The 19,040-nt window shown below is 41.8% G+C and overlaps 1 long non-coding RNA gene across 1 annotated transcript in view; it reads left to right on the top strand.

The window, feature by feature from the left end:
• The window catches only part of LOC141984842 (uncharacterized), a 58,609-nt gene that overhangs the window by 27,626 nt on the left and 11,943 nt on the right, over positions 1-19,040 (top strand). The window contains exon 4 of the long non-coding RNA XR_012638817.1: positions 8,898-8,976. This is a non-coding gene — a long non-coding RNA (uncharacterized LOC141984842). The remainder of the gene's footprint in view (positions 1-8,897; positions 8,977-19,040) is intronic.

Below are 19,040 nucleotides of genomic sequence, written 5' to 3'. Positions count from 1 at the left end.
GATATGTAAAAGAGAGAGGATAGCATGGCGCAATTGCCACGGAACTCTGATTTGAAGAGACTGGGCCCAATTCTTGGGACCACTTAGGTGCTTTTTGCTGCTCCAGCAGTGGAAAAAAATGGGGCCACCAGCTTCTAAAGGATTTCCCCATGTAGTTGTGAAAGGGGACCCCCTAGCAATATAGATCCCACATAGCAGCACTACACCTCTCCTCTGCCCCCAGAGAAGGGAGCATTCTTAGGAGAAAGGGATAATGGCTTGAGTGTCCATACCCCAGTGATTTGCAAGTTTGTCTGGGGAAAAGTACAAAAGATAAAAAGCCCCCCCAAAATGGGGGGCGGGGAGAGAAATCACAAGCTCCCCATCTCTCCCCAAGAAGCCAGTATAGAGAAATGATCACAGTTATGTTTAACCACTTACAATGACATAACAATTTGTTTTAAAATCAGAAATATTTATTATAACTGAAAGTTTATTTATCTCAGAAATTACTCACCATAAAACTAAACATTTTTGATGTATGGCAGTTCTCAGCTTAAGGAAGGCTAGAGGAGACCCTTAGCCTAAATACATGGTCAGTAATTAGAAACTGCATTACATAGCTAGTTTTGTAAAAATTTCCCCACAGGTGCCACAACTGGTTCATATTCACTGGTGCCAGCAAGAGTCTGTGTTGGTGTACACAGGACTCCAGGCAGCCGCCAGCATTTTAATTATGTGCCTGATCAAAAATCTATTGAAGACAATGGAAAAACTCCCATTGACTTCACAGGGCTCTGGATCAGGCCCTAAATTGGCTATTTCTGCTCAGGAGGCTTTTTGTACCATGCTGCTTAAAGCCCTGGTAGAACCAGAGCGCTGCCTACACTAGTGGGTCTGCTCTTGTAAGTGGAGTGGAGCTAGATGTAGCAATGCTGGGAAATTTCAGCCTAGTGTAAACAAGGTCCAAGAATGAAACCAGAGATGATCAAGGAGGGCTTCTTAGAAATACATTTTGGGGCACTATTCAGTATTGAATCTCTATCATCAAATGAGTAAGTATCTATTCAGAATCAGGGGGCAGATTCTCACCTAGTGTAAAATAGTGTAATTTTATTAATTCCAAGCTGCACTGTCACCTGGTCATTACCCTCACATGCGCCCAGCCCAGCCCAGCCCCTGGAGCAATGCTACCAGTGATTCCCCCTGGCTTTACCTTCCTCTGCAAGTCAGTAGTGTGGGGGAACAGGGGTGGTGGAAAAAGTACAGTGCCAGACTGGGTTCTTTTTCCCCCTTGGGGCTCCTCATGTGACTAGAGGGGACAATGGGCAAACCACTCTTGTGAGTTAACTCAGTTTCTGCCACTCCTCCAGCATGGAACGCTGGGCGTGAGGACAGACAGTATGCAGTCCTCCACTCCTTGAGTGTGGTCTTGAGCATTTGGGCAATACAATCTAGTGCATTGCAAAGTAAACTGCACACAACATCCAGTTGCTTTTGAAAGTCTGTTGTCCTATTAACCTTTTTCTGATATAGGTTCTCCCTGTATGTGCCATAAAACTGCACTTCAGGATTCCCCCTGCTTTAAATGTTAACTGTGATTGAACATCCAAGTCAAAAATCCCTGGAGAGAAGTAAGACAGCATAGCTTGATCAATATCAGTCAGAATATTCTGCATATCTGACAGGTTTCAGAGTAGCAGCCGTGTTAGTCTGTATTCGCAAAAAGAAAAGGAGTACTTGTGGCACCTTAGAGACTAACCAATTTATTTGAGCATAAGCTTTCGTGAGCTACAGCTCACTTCATCGGATGTATCTGGTTAGTGAATCCTGTGAGGAGGCAGAATGGTGCATTAAACTTCCTTGGACTGAGCCAGTGTTTGCTGACAAAGGGTACGTCATTCATTCCCTCTGTAAATAAACTGACATTTTACCATCAGGGGAAAAACATGAAGAGAGGCATTTGGGCAGAATGTTCCTCTCCATATATATGTTCGTTAAGTTTAGTCTATGACTTGCTTGAAAAAAAAGTCTCCTTTGAGAAATCTCCTGTGAAAAACAAACTTACGTGAGCAATGTTTTAATTCTGAAATATGTATAAATACTCAGCCTGCAGAACACCAATTACAAATAACTCAGTCAAAAAAGGGTAATCTGTTCAAAACCAAAATACAGATTAGCTATTTACGCATTTAAAACATGTAATCATATTTATGTGGCACATCCTTGCAAATGAGAAGAATATCAAGCTATGACATACGTACCCAACTGCATAAGATTAAATACTTTTTGGTTAGTCTCTAAGGTGCCACAAGTACTCCTTTTCTTTTTGCGAATACAGACTAACACGGCTGTTACTCTGAAACCTACTTTATCTGAGTTTTCTCTTACCAAAATTAGTAGTGAAATGGTTAACAGTTTTAGCACTTACTTTGTCACAACCAGACTTCATTGCTAGCATCCCGCAGAGATGAATGAAGACAGCTTACTTCTAGTGTTATTGTTTCCATGTGTTTGGCTCCAGACTTAACCCAGCATTCCATTATTTACATTCTAAAGGTTATCTTCACAACCAGAAGGGACAGAAACTTTATGTAAATACATCTATAGCTAAAGAGAGGGAGAAAGAAAGAGGGGCAGGTTAACCCCAAATATATAATCCCTGATTGCCTGAATTAATGTATGAACAACTGTATTAAAAGGAATTTTGTTTATACAAAACTCTGAATGTCCCAAATGCCCCTCACAACATCTGACTATTCAGATTTAACTTGTACTAGATATGTAGGAAACAATAATGTAATCAATAGTTGTGGAATGCTCTCAGTTTTATTAATTTCCAGCATCACAGAACAATGACTGAAGCATCCTGTAACAATAAGTAACAGACCGTACAACAAGGAAAAAAGGAAGAGAAGGAATAACATTTATCCATTGTTTGCAGGGGAGATGTGAACAATTATAATGAATGTAAAAGACAAAGCTGTTAACAGTTAAAGAGAGCACATACAGAGTATGAAAGCACATTGGTCAGTTTCATCTTCACCACATGGGTCTGGCCAGAGTCTGTGTCTAGTTTCCTTTTTTCAATAGTAATGGACTACTGAAGTTTCTGGTCAGAGGGCACATAACAAACTAGAAAAGCCTTGTTATTGTACATTACTCAGAGCTTCCTTGGAAACAGGCTGGATGTGGAAACACTTTCTACAATCATTTTTATTAAACTCACTGAAAATTATCCTTCTTTTCTAAATTGCAAGGCTCAAAACAGGGATAAAATATTTTGCTTTACCCTAAGGACTAGTAAGAGTGGCAAACAAAGCATCTCTAGCCACAGATTTACTTCTTTTTTTAAAGCTTTTTGCAGAATCCAATAGCGTCTTCCAACACATGCAGTATCATCCTTGATATCCAGACACAACATACCATGGACTTTTCTACAGTATCCTGCAACAACTCAGTATCTTTCTTCTCTGGATTGTGAGATTTATGGTTTTGAAATTGTTTTATGCAGTTACCATATTACAGTCTCTCTGTTACCAACATCCTTCAAATTGCCTAGGTTTTTGTCTCCATCTTGTCACTTCCCCCCATCTCAAGTACTGTTGATGGACATTGTTTATGGGGCCCAGAAATTCTACAAGGTTTACCTTGAAAAATATCCTTGAAATTCTCCTCTTGGGTGGGAGTGTCAATGGGAAGTAGGGGAGTAGAGGGATGCTGCCTACCAAATACCTGGGAATCTCCAGGGTATGGAACCTCCACTTCGTTGGATGAATTGCCACTCACTCCTGGTAACATGAGCCAATACTGTCAGTGGATAGGCTACCCACTCCCATGAAAACCCCTCTCAATGAAATGCAAGGCTGATTTAGACAGTGAAGCCAAATCTACAGACACAGCTGGGCCCTATTCTGGTTAAAACATTCCTGCAATGTTTTCTGGTTGTGCTCCAGTGCTATGAGCTATACTGGAGCATGTCGCAGGTTCCTCCTCCTATAAAGAAGAAAACCTCCATAAACTCTTATCCTAATTCTCTTCACAAATGCATACCGCAGTTCTGGAGAAAAAGTTGTTTTTAACTTAAAAACTTGAATTTTTCATTTAAAAAAATGTCAACGTGTTACACCTTTTTTCAAAAAACATGTCAAAAAAATGGTCAAAACTGACCCGTTCCTGCAAAAAGTCCCTCTTTTGACAAATGGGCATTTTCCAGAGAAAAAAAGTTTTGTCAAAAAATCCTGACCAACTCTGGTGGACTGTAGAGCTGGCCAGGCATGGTGGGGAGCAGAGCATCGTCAGTCATTCTCCCACAAACAGGGAATTATATGAGGGATAATACTTCCCAATGCATAAACCCTCCTGAAGCTTCCACCTGGCTACTCCCAACTGGAAAAAGTGACAAAAACTGGCCAGGGGAATGAGGAGATGTTTCAGGCATATGACCTGCATTATTAAAGCTTCAAACCATGGGAACTTTAAGTACAGACATTTGGCTTGGAGGAGGAGAATCATGCAGAGAGAGGCTCCATCCTTCCCACCCTTTGTTCCATCTCCAAAATCCTGCAGAAAGCCTAGGAGTGTCTTCTATGCAATCTAGAAAGCAGGGAAGGGTCACAAATGATTTGGAGTATATGTGTTTATCATATAGCATGATCTTAATAAGCTGGAGAAATAAGCTGAAATCAGTCAAATGTAAAACCATTATAGGCAAATCTAGAGGTATTCACAAAGGAAGGAATAGTCAAATGCACAAGGGTCAAAAGAAGGTGAGTACTGTATCATATGGAAGGAACTGGCGTTATAGTGGATAACTGATTAAATGATCCTCAGTGGAGTTGTACTGGAAAGAAAAGTTTCATCTGGTACCTTAACTGTAAGTCAGTAGTGTAACACGGTTGCATATGAGGCAAACGTTACATTACATTTTGGCTGTGTTAATAGGAACATCTATTATTCGCTTATGTGGCACTGGTCAGACCTGAAGTAGTGTGCTACATTCAGCTTTGTACACAAACTTTTAAAAATGATATTAACTATTTAGACACAAATTCAGAAGAAAGAGGGGAGGGGAAGAAAAATAAATAAATTGGGAACTTTTAAAAGTTTACCAGTGAAGAAACTTTAAGTGAACTGGATGGGTTCAGTCTAAAGAAAGGAAGACTGGAGGGAAATATAACTTATGTAAACATATAAGAGGCTGTTACGGAGATAGTGTCTCGATTGTTAAAGTTATATTGTGATTTCCACTTTAAAAAGGCCCTTCTTTTCACAATTTGCTGACTGAATTTAGTCCCCAGACTTACCCTCATAACTCTTGAAGGGTCAATTGAATTCCCCGTGTTTACTAACTTTTTGCAGAAGAAACATTTTTCAATGGTTCCATTTTGAAAATTTTCTCTTTTTTTTTTGGTATAACTTTGGGTTACTCTAGCTCAGCGGTTCTCAAACTTTTGTACTGGTGACCCCTTTCACATAGCAAGCCTCTGAGTGTGACCCCTCCTTATAAATATATAAAAAAGTGTTTTTAATTTAACACCATTATAAATGTTGGAGGCAAAGCGGGGTTTGGGGTGGAGGTTGACAGCTCATGACCCCCCATGTAATTACCTCATGACCCCCTGGGGGGTCCCGACCCCCAGTTTGAGAACCCCTGCTCTAGCTACACAATAAAAGCTCCACAAATTCCAACCTTCACATACACAGACATTCTGATAACATCACGCACAAAGGTCACTTTTGAAATTTCAAAATTAAATAAATACGGCCAATTCCCCATGTAGTGTAAACTGGTATTGACACAACACTGATTTACACTAGAATACATTCTTTTATTCCTTTATTTGGGGTAGTTTAATTGAATTTTTCTGAGGAAAAAAAACCTGTTCAGAGCCATCAATGACTTCCATTTTCCAATGCCATCTGCTAGCACAAAGGGCTCAAACAACAATCAAGTAAAACTGTACCACATGCACGAATCATGTACTTCAACACAATACTAATTCAACAGGCCAGACAAATAAAAGCATCCACTCCACATTGTTAAAATTATAAGGGTTAGGGTTTTTTTTGGTGGAGATGGAAAGAGGAAGTTTGTGAGCTATCGGTTGTAGAAGAGGATGAGGTAATGTGGAGAAGACAAAATCATGGTTGCAGGTTACAAGGAGTGCTTGAAAACTTAACTACAGATTTTCTTGCTTTTTATGATGGTTTTGGTGGAATATTTGTTTGAGCAACCTTAACTGGTTTTTCATGAATGTTCTTTTTTTTTTGAACTAGAGAGAGAACAGTCCAAGAGCAAATTGTTCTCATTAATCAATGACAACAAAACAAGAAATAATGAGCTTAAACTGTAGCAGAGAAAAGTAAGTTAAATGTTAAGGGGAAACTTTATAAGAACAGTTACACAATAAGAGAAAGAAAAGGAGTACTTATGGCACCTTAGAAACACACGAAAGCTTATGGTCTAATAAATTTGTTAGTCTCTAAGGTGCCACAAGTACTCCTTTTCTTTTTATGGATACAGACTAACACGGCTGCTACTCTGAAACCTGACAATAAGAGAAATTTCCACTGGAAATTGTGGAATCACCTTCATTAGAACAGTAAGGCTTAGACAAGACACCCGTCTATTGAAGATGGTTTAGAAATAATGAAATCATGATCAATGCAATACAGGATGCACTAACTGATCCATCAGGTATCCCTACCAATCCATGTTTTTCTATGTATTTCTACTTGACTGTCCTTGATTGAATGGCCTCCCACAAGGATCAGTATTATCTCAAACATTATTCAATTTATATTCAAATGACCTACCATATACCAGGTCTCGCAAGTTTATTTATGCAGATGATATGCCTCAGGACTCAGTCACACTCCTTTGACATACTTGAGAGTGTTCTGAATGCAAATATTGCAGCTATGGTCGATTATTGTCATCCTTGGTGCCTGATACCAAGTGGAAGTAAGACTGTATCGGGTGTTTTCCACTTACATCATGCACAAACAGGCAGAGAGCTGAACATAATTCTCAATGGTCAGCGAAAAAAGCATGATTCACACCCTGTCTATCTGGCATTACATTGATTAGAATTCTCACATATTGTGACCATCTTACAACATCAAAATGTGCAGCCACCTGCTTGGAAAACTGGCTGGAATGACATGGGATACCAACACCCAAAAGTTATGCACTTCAGCCTTGGCACGCTGTTATTCAGCGGTGGAATATTCTATATATCTCTATCATATCCTCCCTCAGTTGCCTCTTTTCTAAAATGAATAATCCCAGTCTTTTAATCTCTCCTCATATGAAAGCTGTTCCATACTCCTTATCATTTTTGTTTCCCTTCTCTGTACTTTTTCCCGTTCTATATATACATATTTTTTTAAATGGGCAATAAGAATGGCACATAATATTCAAGTTGTGGGTGCACCATGGATTTATATAATGGCATTATGATATTTTCTGTCTTATTACCAGTCCCTTTCCTAATGTTTCCTAACATTGTGTGTGTTAGCTTTTTTGGCTGCCACTGCACATTGAGCAAATGTTTCCAGAGAGCTATCCATGATGACTCTGAGATCTCTTTCTTGAGTAGCAACAGCTAATTGAAATCCCATCATTTTGTATGTGTAGTCGGAATTATATTTTCAAATGTGCATTACTTTGCATTTATAAACATTGAATTTCATCTGCCATTTTGTTGCCCAGTCACCCAGTTTAATGAGATCCTTTTGTAACTCTTTGCAGTCAGCTTTAACTTAACTATCTTGAGTAATTTTGTATCATCTGCAAACTTTGCCACCTCACTGTCCATTTTCCCAGAGCATTTATGAATATGTCAAACAACACTGGCTTCAGTACAGATCTTTGGGGGATGGTGCTATTTAACTCTCTCCAATGTGAAAACTGACCATTTATTCCTATGCTTTATTTCCTATCTTTCAATCAGTTTTCATGAGAGGACCTTCCTTCTTATCCCATAACTACTTACTTTGCTTGAGAGCCTTTGGTGTGGGATCTTGTCAAAGGATTTTGCAAAGTCCATGACCACTAAATCCACTGGATCACCCTTTTCCACATCTTTGTTGGCCCCCTGTGATTGGGTGTTCACCCCCACAGGAGGCAGAGCAGCGTAAATTAGATTAATTAACCTGATAGCCTGCACCTGGGAGAGAGCCAGGGATTGAAAGGTTGATTGATGAAGTAGCCCATCTGATAAGAAACAGGTAGGTCATGAAGTTGGCAGCAGACAAGGATTGCAGTGAGGAATCCTGTAACTACTCTCTGGCCATTAAAGAGGGAAGGAGGGAAACCTATGGGAAAGGGTGTTGGAAAAGGCTCAGGAAAACAGCAGCAAGGTTTAAAATGGTGCAAGGCCTTGGCTGATTAGAGGATCTCTGAAGTGGAACTTGGAATAGAGGGTAGGCCAGGATTCCCATAATAGCTACTGGATGAATGGCACAGTCAAGGCAGTGAAGAGAAGACTGCCCTTTTGTATGGAGAGACTTTGATCTGCTGGATGGGAAAGACTACAGTGACCGAGCCAGAAGGCCAAGCCATGAAGAGAGAGCACCCTGACTCACAGAGAGAGAGAGGTGGTAGGGTGCACAAGCAAGTGACAGAATAGGGCATTGGACCTGGAAGGAGCTAATCCTAAGAACAGCCAGGAGGAGGCACCCTAGCAGTGAGTTGACCCCCTTAAACCCTCTCAGAGAATTATAATAGATTGGTGAGGCATGGTTTCCCTCTAGCAATGCTGTATTGACTCATCCCCAACATAGTGTGTTCATCTTTGTCTGATAAGTCTATTCTTTCCTATAGTTTCAACCAATTTACCTGGTACTGAAGTTAGGCTTACTAACTTGTAATTGCCAGGATCACCTCTGAAGTCTTTTTTTTTTAAAATCAGGGTCTGACAGGCAACCGCATGGCTCCTGATTGGCTCCCCGCCCTATATAAATCCAAGTGGTGTTCCAGGAAGTATCCAGGTAAGAGTGTGGCTCCTCTGTAACTGCCATGACCATTCCTGCTTTATGCTCTTGAACTCCTGGTTTCAACCTTGCCTTGATCTGTACCTCGTCTTCTGAGCTGGACCCTGAAACCTAGCTTTGACTCTGATCTTTTGTATCAACCTGTCTTAGAACCAGACTATGAACTCCTCTGCCGCTCTCAATCTCTGGTTTGACCCTGCTCTGACCATTGGTAATGACTACCCTTTTCAGGATCCTGACAAGTTATGAGTGTAATAGTAATAAAGTAATACTTCTGAAGTTATGTATGAGGGAAATCTTGTTGTATCTCTCATGCCCTTAGGCCCTCCTTTAGACATACATACCAAACAAAAGTATATTCCCAATGAAATTATGAGCACAATAATCTTGTCTGAGACATTACCTTGCAATTCTGTTGGCTCCCAAGCTTGGAATTAGGTGGCTTGGCAGCGCAGAATCAGCAGAGAAGAAATTGCTGGCTAGATCCTCCTAATGAGCTTAATAGGATATCAGTGAATTTGGACCTTCGCTCACAAGCTGAGAAGGTCTTTTGCCAAAAAGTATAGGCAAAGAAAGGTTGTATGTGTAGTTATTGGGAGGAAAAATGAGGTGGGGCTGAAATGTGTGTTCATGTACGTGCCTGTGTGTATGTGAACCTTATTAGTAGGGCCTGATTGTGTCTTGGTCTTATATTGGTGTGGGGCAGGGGGTGGCACAAGAAAACTTCCCCCCTGTACAACCCTCGTAAGGGGCAAGCATAATTGCAACCTCTGAACTGCAAGGGCTTCTCTGTCACTACACCCCTAGGGACCTATGACCTGACGCCCCAAAGAAGACCATGAAGGACAAAGAGGAGGTAGAGCCATAGTCCCTACCCTCTCCATACTGGCCCTTAGAGTAGGAAGGCTGCACAAATGGGCATAGGGAGCACTCCGTAATGGCAGTAGTAGAAGATATGCTGGGGAGCTTGGAGAAGGACTTTGCCTGTCTGAGGGTACATCCATGTTAGGAAAAAAGGAACGTTCTTGCTTTGTGTTACTTAACAAGGTAGCTAATGAAGTAAAATCCGAGTGAAGACAAAGCAGTTTGTAATCACCCATGTAAACAGGTTGAGGTAAACATTAGAGGAAGCCTAAGGTTTACCTTCACCAGCCAGTAACATGTATTAATACTACAACCGTCTTGTCTTCACTTGGATTTTATCTCATATTAGCTAACCTGAGGTAAGAGCATTACTTTTTACCTAATGAAGACAAGGCCTGAGGCTGAATGCCTCTGGTTCTTCTCTGAGATGCTACAGCTTGCCACTACCTCTGGCCTTGTGCTTAATAGGAATGATCTGGCCTAGTATAATTTTCCATCACTTTTTGTTTTGGTAAACAGCTGTCATCCTTTCAACACATATTTTGCAGGTGCTTCTTTTCCATCAGAGTGGATAACAGAATTCAAAACTCTGGTGAATAGTATGTTGCCACTCTTATGTGTCCTGACATTTATGGGGAAAAACGGTATATTTTAAATTGGAATTAGTGTGGCTGCTGATGGTGTGGGGACCTTTCAGTTTAGAGGGAAAGGAACTGCCATGGAAGGGTCAATACTGGGAGCCTTTGCAAACCCCTTCTTCCTCTGTCAGGCCTAGGAAGAAGGGGAAATGATAGCCTCTTCAGTCCTTAGGCCTGGGGGAGCAGACAGGAATCTGGTCACACAGCCTGCCTTTTGGCCAGGACTTTCAGGGATGGAGTGAGTGTTATGCGTGGTCCATTTATGAAGGGAGGAAAAAACCCTCAACATGTGCAGCAGGTCTGATTGGCTGCTGTTTCCCAGGAGTCAGGTAAAGGGAGAAGGCAGCTAATCAAAGGGCATTTCTTCATAAACTGAAGAGTTTTCCTCACTGACTATACAAAGTCTGAAAACCCGCTTTTTACAGGGCCAGTCTCTAGTGTTGACAGCCTTATTATATGTCCTTGATCCATTTCCCATGGAAATCAATAGTCTTTCCACTGGCTTTAATGAGAGTGGGTTGGGCCCATATTCAGTAGGGAGACCTCTCCTGTGGGTGATGGACACACAGAGCAGGAAGGGTACAAAGGTGCTGTCATGGGGTGTATAAACCCCACACTAATTAACCATGCGTTAACAGGAGCCTGAGCCCAATTAGACCACTTGGTGACACCTGGAGGGGGTGTTAGGCATAATTGGTGATCAAACCCAGTTGGGTAGGAACTGGGTCTTCATGAGGGAAGGAGCACAGATAATGGAAAAAAGGCCATGGAGGAGACTCAGTAGAGAGATAACTAGCTGTTTCCTCTCTTGGGCTAAAGGGAGTAAAAGCCTGGAGCCAGAACCAGGAGGTCCTGAGCTAGCAGGAAGCCTGAGAGGTGGGGGCAGTGAAGCCTAGGGTCAGAGGCAGGTTGTCCTGAACCAGAGGTAGTAAGGCCTAAAAGGCAGTGATGGTAAAGCCTAAGCTGTGTTTAGAATGAAGTCTGAGGGGCTGCAGGGAGACAGGGGAGAACTCTGCAGTCACTATCTTGGTAGCAGAAACTGGAGAGACTTGTGGGAAAACTGCAGAAAGGGTCCTGCCGGGCAAAGAGGAAACTGACAGGGAGTGGGGTTGTGTGGGGAGGGGTGGTGGAATACCTGGAAGACCCAGGATTGGAGAAAATTCCTGTGGCTGACCCTGATGCAAGGCAGGAACCAGACCTCTAGGGAGAAGCCCTGGGAGGAGATGATTGTTACAAAGGGTCTGGGGAAAAGGTGTGAAGAATGCCTAACCAGCCACTGGGAAGGTGGCATGAAGCCCCCCTGATGTAGTTGGATAAGGATGATTTAAAACCTGGAGGGAAGGGTGGGAGGATCATGGGACCAGGAGTTGGAGCTGAAGACGAAATATAAGGATTGGAACTATTTGTTGGACTTCCTGTTACCCTGGAAGGGGTAGAACTAAAACAAGCCCTGACCAGAGGACTGAGTCGCAAAAAGGCCACCATAGAACTAGAGCTACGGTCAATAGGGAGTGCTAGAGAGGAAATACCTGCTATGCCACTCCCAATCACCGTGGGGCACACCACTCTTCTACAGGTGCCCTTTTCACTCCCCTCATCTTGGGCCAGCCAGCCATTAGGCCAGATTCTAACAGATTGTGACACTGGCTAACTGTCTCAAGGTGCCATTACAGTAGCAGGGTTTCATCAAGGTTGATCCAGCTGGTCTGTCATCTGCTATCGTGGAATAAAAGCCACATATGAGGCTCCCCCTAAATGGCGCCATTGGCTGGCTAGACTAGGTGTAATTGCACATGGGTAATGATATTAATCTATCATAGAGCACCCCAGCATCTGACCCACTGTGTTTTTTTTCCGGCTTAGATAACACCTTTTATCTGTAATTTTTTTTAAAGAAAACACCCTCCATTTATAATTTATGCTCTAGTTATTTTTTATGTGAGAAGAACACCGTTATAGCTCCCTTTAGATTTTGTTGCTTATAAATTATAAGTATGCTCTTCACAATAATGGAGTGAAGCCCCTATTACTTTGTGAGCTGTCATATAGTTATCTTGTATGGAGGGAGACCGTTTGACTGCTTTGGATTGTTAAGCTTTACATAATTACAAATCAAAGGTTTGCCCCTCCCCCTTCTAGAATGCCCAATGTGGGGAGACTGATAGAGTTAGAACCCAGTGAGCATTTGTGTCAGTAAAGCTGTTAATTTGTTGATTACTTCTCTTATGCACACAGTTTTCAAAGCATCACATAAAATTCCTTTTGCTGTATTGTGCCCTTCATATCTAAAATGTTAATAAAATTCAATACCTCTCTGGGGAAGGGTAATTACTTCGGTAGATTTTCTGTGTCACAAGACCTAATAACTCATAAGCACATTACTTACTCATTTTAGCGTAATGAAAGAATGACAGTATCTACACTTCAAAGGTCAGAGAGTTGTATTTTATATATTTACTCGAATCTGTTAGACACTACATTTTACTATTGTACAATAAAAATGTCAATAGTTATATCATCTTTAGCAACAGATCCCATTTTGTTGTTTTTGTTTTCCCTTGTCCTAAGACCCTGATTCACCCTTGCATTCCTGATTTACAAGGATGTAAAGTCCATGCAGGGGACATGCCAGACCTCTGGCTTACATTTTCAAAAGTAACTAGTGATTTTGAGTGCCTCTATTTCTGGGGTGCTCAACTTGAGATATGTTAAAGGGGCTTGATTTTCAGAGAATGGTGCTCAGCACTTCTTGAAATCAAGCCCCATAAAATGTCTTAGTTTAGTCTTGTCTTTTCATGCTGTACTCAATTCTGGGGTGGGGGGGGAGGGGGAATCTGCTGTTACATGTGTATAAACCCATTTGCTGAGTGGACGTAACTGACAGCAGAAAATAGTTCAGTGTTTTTAAGTGGGGGGGTGGAAAGTGTGGGTTGGGAAAAAACCCATGTATTTAAAAAAGGAACTAAAATCAGTTTCTGCTGATGCTTCCTAATCTGTAGAGACAGAATGATGTGAATTTTCCATATTACAGTTTCACTTCCGCATAGATAGTGTTGTGTGATCAGCACAACAAAAGTTAAAAGCCTTAGTAAAGATTTCTGGATGCTTTATAGACAAGACATTCCCTCTAAGCCTTCATTTAGACAACACTAAAAACAAAAAGGACCTAAAGAATTAAACAGCAATAGAGAGGTCTTATGGCTGTTGTAGTTATCACTGAAAAATATTCCTAATTTATTTTTTTCATAAATGACTCATCATAGAATTATAGACGATTAGGGTTGGAAGAGACCTCAGGAGGCCTCATACATTTTAGGGGTTTTTTTTTTAAAGGTTTTGGTTTATTTGAAAGAAATATGAAGCAATTTTTTTGGTCAATTTTGCTGATAAAATAGTATTCTAGACATCCATTGAATCCTTTTGCAATTTGAATGGTGTTTGGTTTATATCATTAGCTTCTTGAGCTATACAGTGTCCAGTCCAATTGTTTTGTTTATAGCAGAACGATAGTGCCACTATCGTCAAGACATCTGTTTAAAGGTTAACCTTTCTAAATCCTCTAAAACTGACGTGGAATTGGATTTCTTTTAAATTTGGAGTGTCACAGGAGGGTGGATGTAAGGTTTAGTGAGCCAAATTTTAAGTCATATGAACTAAGGAGTCCAGAGGTAATAAGCCTGGAAAAACAGCCATTTTAAAAAGTTTCTGGTGGAGAATTTTTTTTTCTTCTTGGAGCTAAAAAACAAGCTATTGATGTGATGTGGCTCAAAATGGTCTCAACTGGTCAGCACCCCCTAAATCTTTGAGGGACCCTAATTGAGAACTGCATTTAAGGAAATGTACATTTCCTACAGAGCACATGTGCCAATACAGGAAAAAGGCTAGAGGGTTTCCATTCCTGTCATTTTATATGCTTTAAATTTGACTCTAAAATTCTAATGGTTAATCAGATTGCTTTGAAATTTGGTGTGCCTCATGGGGGCACTCTCCCATCAACTTACCTTACTCTTCTCACCAGGGGTAGAGTACAGGGGTCGACCGGAGAGCGATCTGCTGTCGATTTGGTAGGTCTTCACTAGACCCACTAAATTGACTGCCAGTGGATCGATCTCAGAGCGTTGATCCCAGCGGTAGTGTAGACCTGCCCTCAGTGTAAGCAATGCAATGTCTACACTGACACTGTCTCAACCTAACTACATTAACTTAAGTGCCATGCCTCTCATGGAGGTGGAGTTATTAAGTTGGTTTAATGGGAGACTTACATTGGTGGGAGCTACATTTTAGTGTAGACGCTTACAGAGTTAGGTCAACATAAGCTGCCTTACTCTGTAGTGTAGACAAGGCCTGAATCAGAGGCTTGCAGCCCCTCCCCACATATATATACACAAACTGTTTTCTTCCACTATCTTGTACAGTTAAATTGTGAGGTACTAATGATTGGATGGATCACAGGTTTCTGGATGGCCTTGAACTTTAACATAACTAAAGATAAATTAATCACTGACCTCTGCCCACTATGACCACATAAGACAAAAAGAGTTTTGGACTCAGGACATGGAGGTTGGTATAATTTATGAGTAATGAATGACAATTTTATTTTGGGGGGAATGTAATCGAAGTCCTTGGGAGGGAAATTAGACATGTGAATGCCTTCTTGGAGGAGAGAGGTGTGTGAGGAATAGGAGGAGAGGGGTTTAGGGCTGGAGTGAGGGGAGGAGGTTATGGGGAGGGAGATACATAGGCTGGGGGCTCAGGTGAGGGAGCCCTGGCAGCCCCAGCTCTGACAATGCATCCTAACCCCACTGGACTCCACAGCTCTGCTTCTTGAGAAGGGATTTCCTTGATTTTACAAAAGCATTTGATAGTATCCACAGAGAAGCCCTCTAGAAGATTCCAGCAAAGATTGTGAATTGGATAAAAAGCTTTGTGTGAAGAGTTTGTGTGCTGCATCAGGATAGAAAGTGGAGACATGGAGTGGCATTCTATTCCAGCTTCTCTTCTTTGATAGTTGCTTTCAACTACCTGAAAAGGTGTTCCAAAGAGGATGGATCTAGACTGTTCTCAGTGGTAACTGATGACAGAACAAGGAGAAATGGGCTCAAGTTGCAGTGGGGGAGGTTTAGGTTGGATATAAGGAAAAACTTTTTCACTAGGAGGGTGGTGAAACACTGGAATGCGTTACCTAGGGAGGTGGTGGAATCTCCTTCCTTAAAAGTTTTTAAGGTCAGGCTTGACAAAGCCCTGTCTGGGATGATTTAGTTGGGGATTGGTCCTGCTTTGAGCAGGGGGTTGGACTAGATGACCTCCTGAGGTCCCTTCCAACCCTGATATTCTGTGATTCTTCATTGTCATAGACTTTGTGATAAGGAAAGGGACGACTGCTACCAAGGACACTGGTATTGTTTGTTTGGGGAAAGAGAGAGGCTGCGAGACTTAGGCCTGGTGTACACTTAAAAATTAAATTGACTTAGCTACTTCACTCAGTGCTGTTTTTTTTTTTTAATCATGCCCTGAATGCTGTAGTGCATTGCATGAGGTGTGTGTGATGGGTTCCCCCCCACACAAGGTGCCACCTGGAACTGGGGTACTACTGAGCCCTCTGACCCACCAGCCTGGGCTCCCTCTCACACTGTGCTGCTGTGACAAGCTGCAGACACACTCCTGGTCTTACACTTCTATCAGCATACACACAGGTAGAGACACACCCAGTTGCAGTAGGCTCTCTGACTAACCACTGCACAAACTAACAGTAGAAAGGCAAAAGCCAAGGTAACTCTCAGCTCCCCAGGCATACACCCCTTCTGGAGCATAAACCCAAAATTCTACCATCTGTGTTGCACAGGGAACTGTATAATGTAAGCTCATAAAGTTCATGCCCTCCCCTCAGTGGGGAGAGGAATATGGAACAGCCCATCTGAGCTAAGATTCCCACACACTTCACTCTAAACTCACTGGTTTAGATAAAGCAAAAATAAGTTTATTAACTGCAAAAGATAGATTTTAAGTGATAGCAAACAGATCAAAGTAGATTACCTAGTAAAACAAAAACACAAACTAAGTCTAAGATACTAGAAAGATAGGATATGAATTAGCAAATTCTCACCCTGGCTGATGATACAAGCAGGCTGCAGATTCTTAAGGGACATGCTGCACTTGCTTTACAGCTTGGAATCCCCAGGTCTTTCATACACAGGCTAGAAATCCCTTTAATCTGGGTCCAGCACTTCCCCCAGTTCAGTCTTTGTTCCTCAGGTGTTTCCAGGAGTCTTCTTATGTGGGGAGTGAAGAACAACCCATGATGTCACTCCCTGCCTTATATAGCTTTAGCATAGGGCGGGAACTCTTTGTTTCAAAGTTGGTTCCCAGACTGGTTTCTGGAAAAATACTGACATCCCAAGATGGAATCCAGAATCATGTGGCCTGGTCACATGTCTTTGTAGAGTCATAGTAGCCATTACTTACAAGTTGTCTGGAGTGTTCTAAGGAAGGTTCAGCAGGTGGGAAATAAGCTTCTCCTAAGGCCTATTGTTTTCCCTAATGGCTCATTACCCTGGATAGGCCCTTTCCAACCAACTATCTACACTGAAAGCATCTTGTCTAATGGGCATTATCCAGGTGTAACTATATTTGAAGTACAGACACATAGTTCATATTTATAACTTTGATACAAAAAAAAGATACATTCATACAAATAAGATAATCATAGTCAGCGAATCATAACTTTTCCAATGACATCCTACATGACCCAACTTGCACAAAAAACATCATAATTATGCTATAATCATACCCTCATCATCTCACTATGAAGAATATGGGGTGCAGTGTCACAGGGTGTGAGTAGCTAGAACCACCACTGCTCATAAGGAAATAAGTAGTCCTGGGATAGGAGGGAAGGTCCTCTTGTGGATCAGTAACTGTTTAAAAGACAGGAAAGAAAGGGTAGGAATAAATACACAGTTTTCAGAATGGAGAGAGGTAAATAGTGTTGTCCCCCAGGGATCTGTACTGGGATCAGTGCTGATCAACATTTCCATTAATGATGTGGAAAAGAGGTTCATGGTGAGGTGTCAAAGTTTGCAGATGATAGAAAATTATAAGAGACACAAGATGGGTGAAGTAATATTGTTTATTGGACCAAATTCTGCTGGAGGAAAGTAATAGCTGTTGAACTACACAGAACTCTTCTTCTGGTCTAGGGAAGGAAGCAGGGAAGTAACCCTGAAGAACTTTGTGTAGCTCGAAACCTTGTACATTCCACCAGCTGAAGTTGGTCCAATAAACATTACCTCACCTACCTTGTCTCTCTCATATCCTGGGACCAATATGGCTACACTAACTGCAAAAAAAAGTTATTTAAGATATTTAAATTGAAATCTGACTGTGAAGAGTTACAGGGAGATCTTACAAAACTGGGTGACTGGGCAACAAAATGGCAGATGAAATTCAACATTGATCAGTGCAAAGTAATGTACAATGGAAAAATTAATCCCAACTACCCATTCATAATCATAGAATTGTAGGACAGGAAGGGATCTTGAGAGGTCATCTAATCCAGTCCCCTGCACTTAAGGCAGGACTAAGTATTATCTAGACCAGAGTTTCCCAAACTTGGGACACCACTTGTTCAGGGAAAGCCACTGGTGGGCCTGGCTGGTTTGTTTACCTGCCGCGTCCACAGGTTCGGCCGATCGTGGTTCGCTGTGCCTGGCCAATGGGGGCTGCGGGAAGTGGCGGCCAGTATGTCCCTCGGCCCGCACCAGTTCCAGTAGCCACCATTGGCCGGGCACAGCGAACCGTGGCCAGTGGGAGCCGTGATCAGCCGAACCTGCAGATGCAGCAGGTAAACAAACTGGCCAGGCCCACCAGGGGCTTTCCCTGCACAAGCGGCATCCCAAGTTTGGGAAACACTGATCTAGACCATCCCTGAACAGGTGTTTGTCTAACTGCTCTTAAAAATCTCCAATGATGGAGATTCCACAGCCACCCTGGACAATTCCACCCTGACAGGAAGTTTTTCCTAATGTCCAAACTAAACTGTCCTTGCTGTAATTTAAGTCCATTGTTCTTGTCCTATACTCAGAGGTTAAGGAGAATAATTTTTCTCCCTCCTCCTTGTAACAACCTTTATGGAATACTTGAAAACTCTTATCATGTCCCCTCTCAGTCTTCTCTTCTCCAGACTAAACAAACCCAATAATTTTTTCAATCTTCCCTCATAGGTCATGTTTTCTAAACCTTTAATCATTTTTGTTGCTATTCTCTGGACTTTCTCCAATTTGAAATGTGGTGTCCAGAATGGGACACAATACTCCAGTTGAGGCCATATCAGCACAGAGTAGAGCAAAAGAATTTCTTCTTATATCTTGCTTACAACGCTCCTGATAATACATCCCAGAATTATGTTTGCTTTTTTTGCTACCGTATTACACTGTTGACTGATATTTAGCTTGTGATCCATTATGACCCCCAGATCCCTTTCTGTGGTACTCCTTCCTTGGCAGTCATTTCCCAAATTGTATGTGTGTAACTGATTGTTCCTTCCTAAGAGGAATACTTTGC

This window comes from Natator depressus, chromosome 3 (genome assembly GCF_965152275.1).
Source record: "Natator depressus isolate rNatDep1 chromosome 3, rNatDep2.hap1, whole genome shotgun sequence".
Classification (NCBI taxonomy): domain Eukaryota; kingdom Metazoa; phylum Chordata; order Testudines; family Cheloniidae; genus Natator; species Natator depressus.
This window is presented reverse-complemented; position numbering and strand designations above follow the sequence as displayed.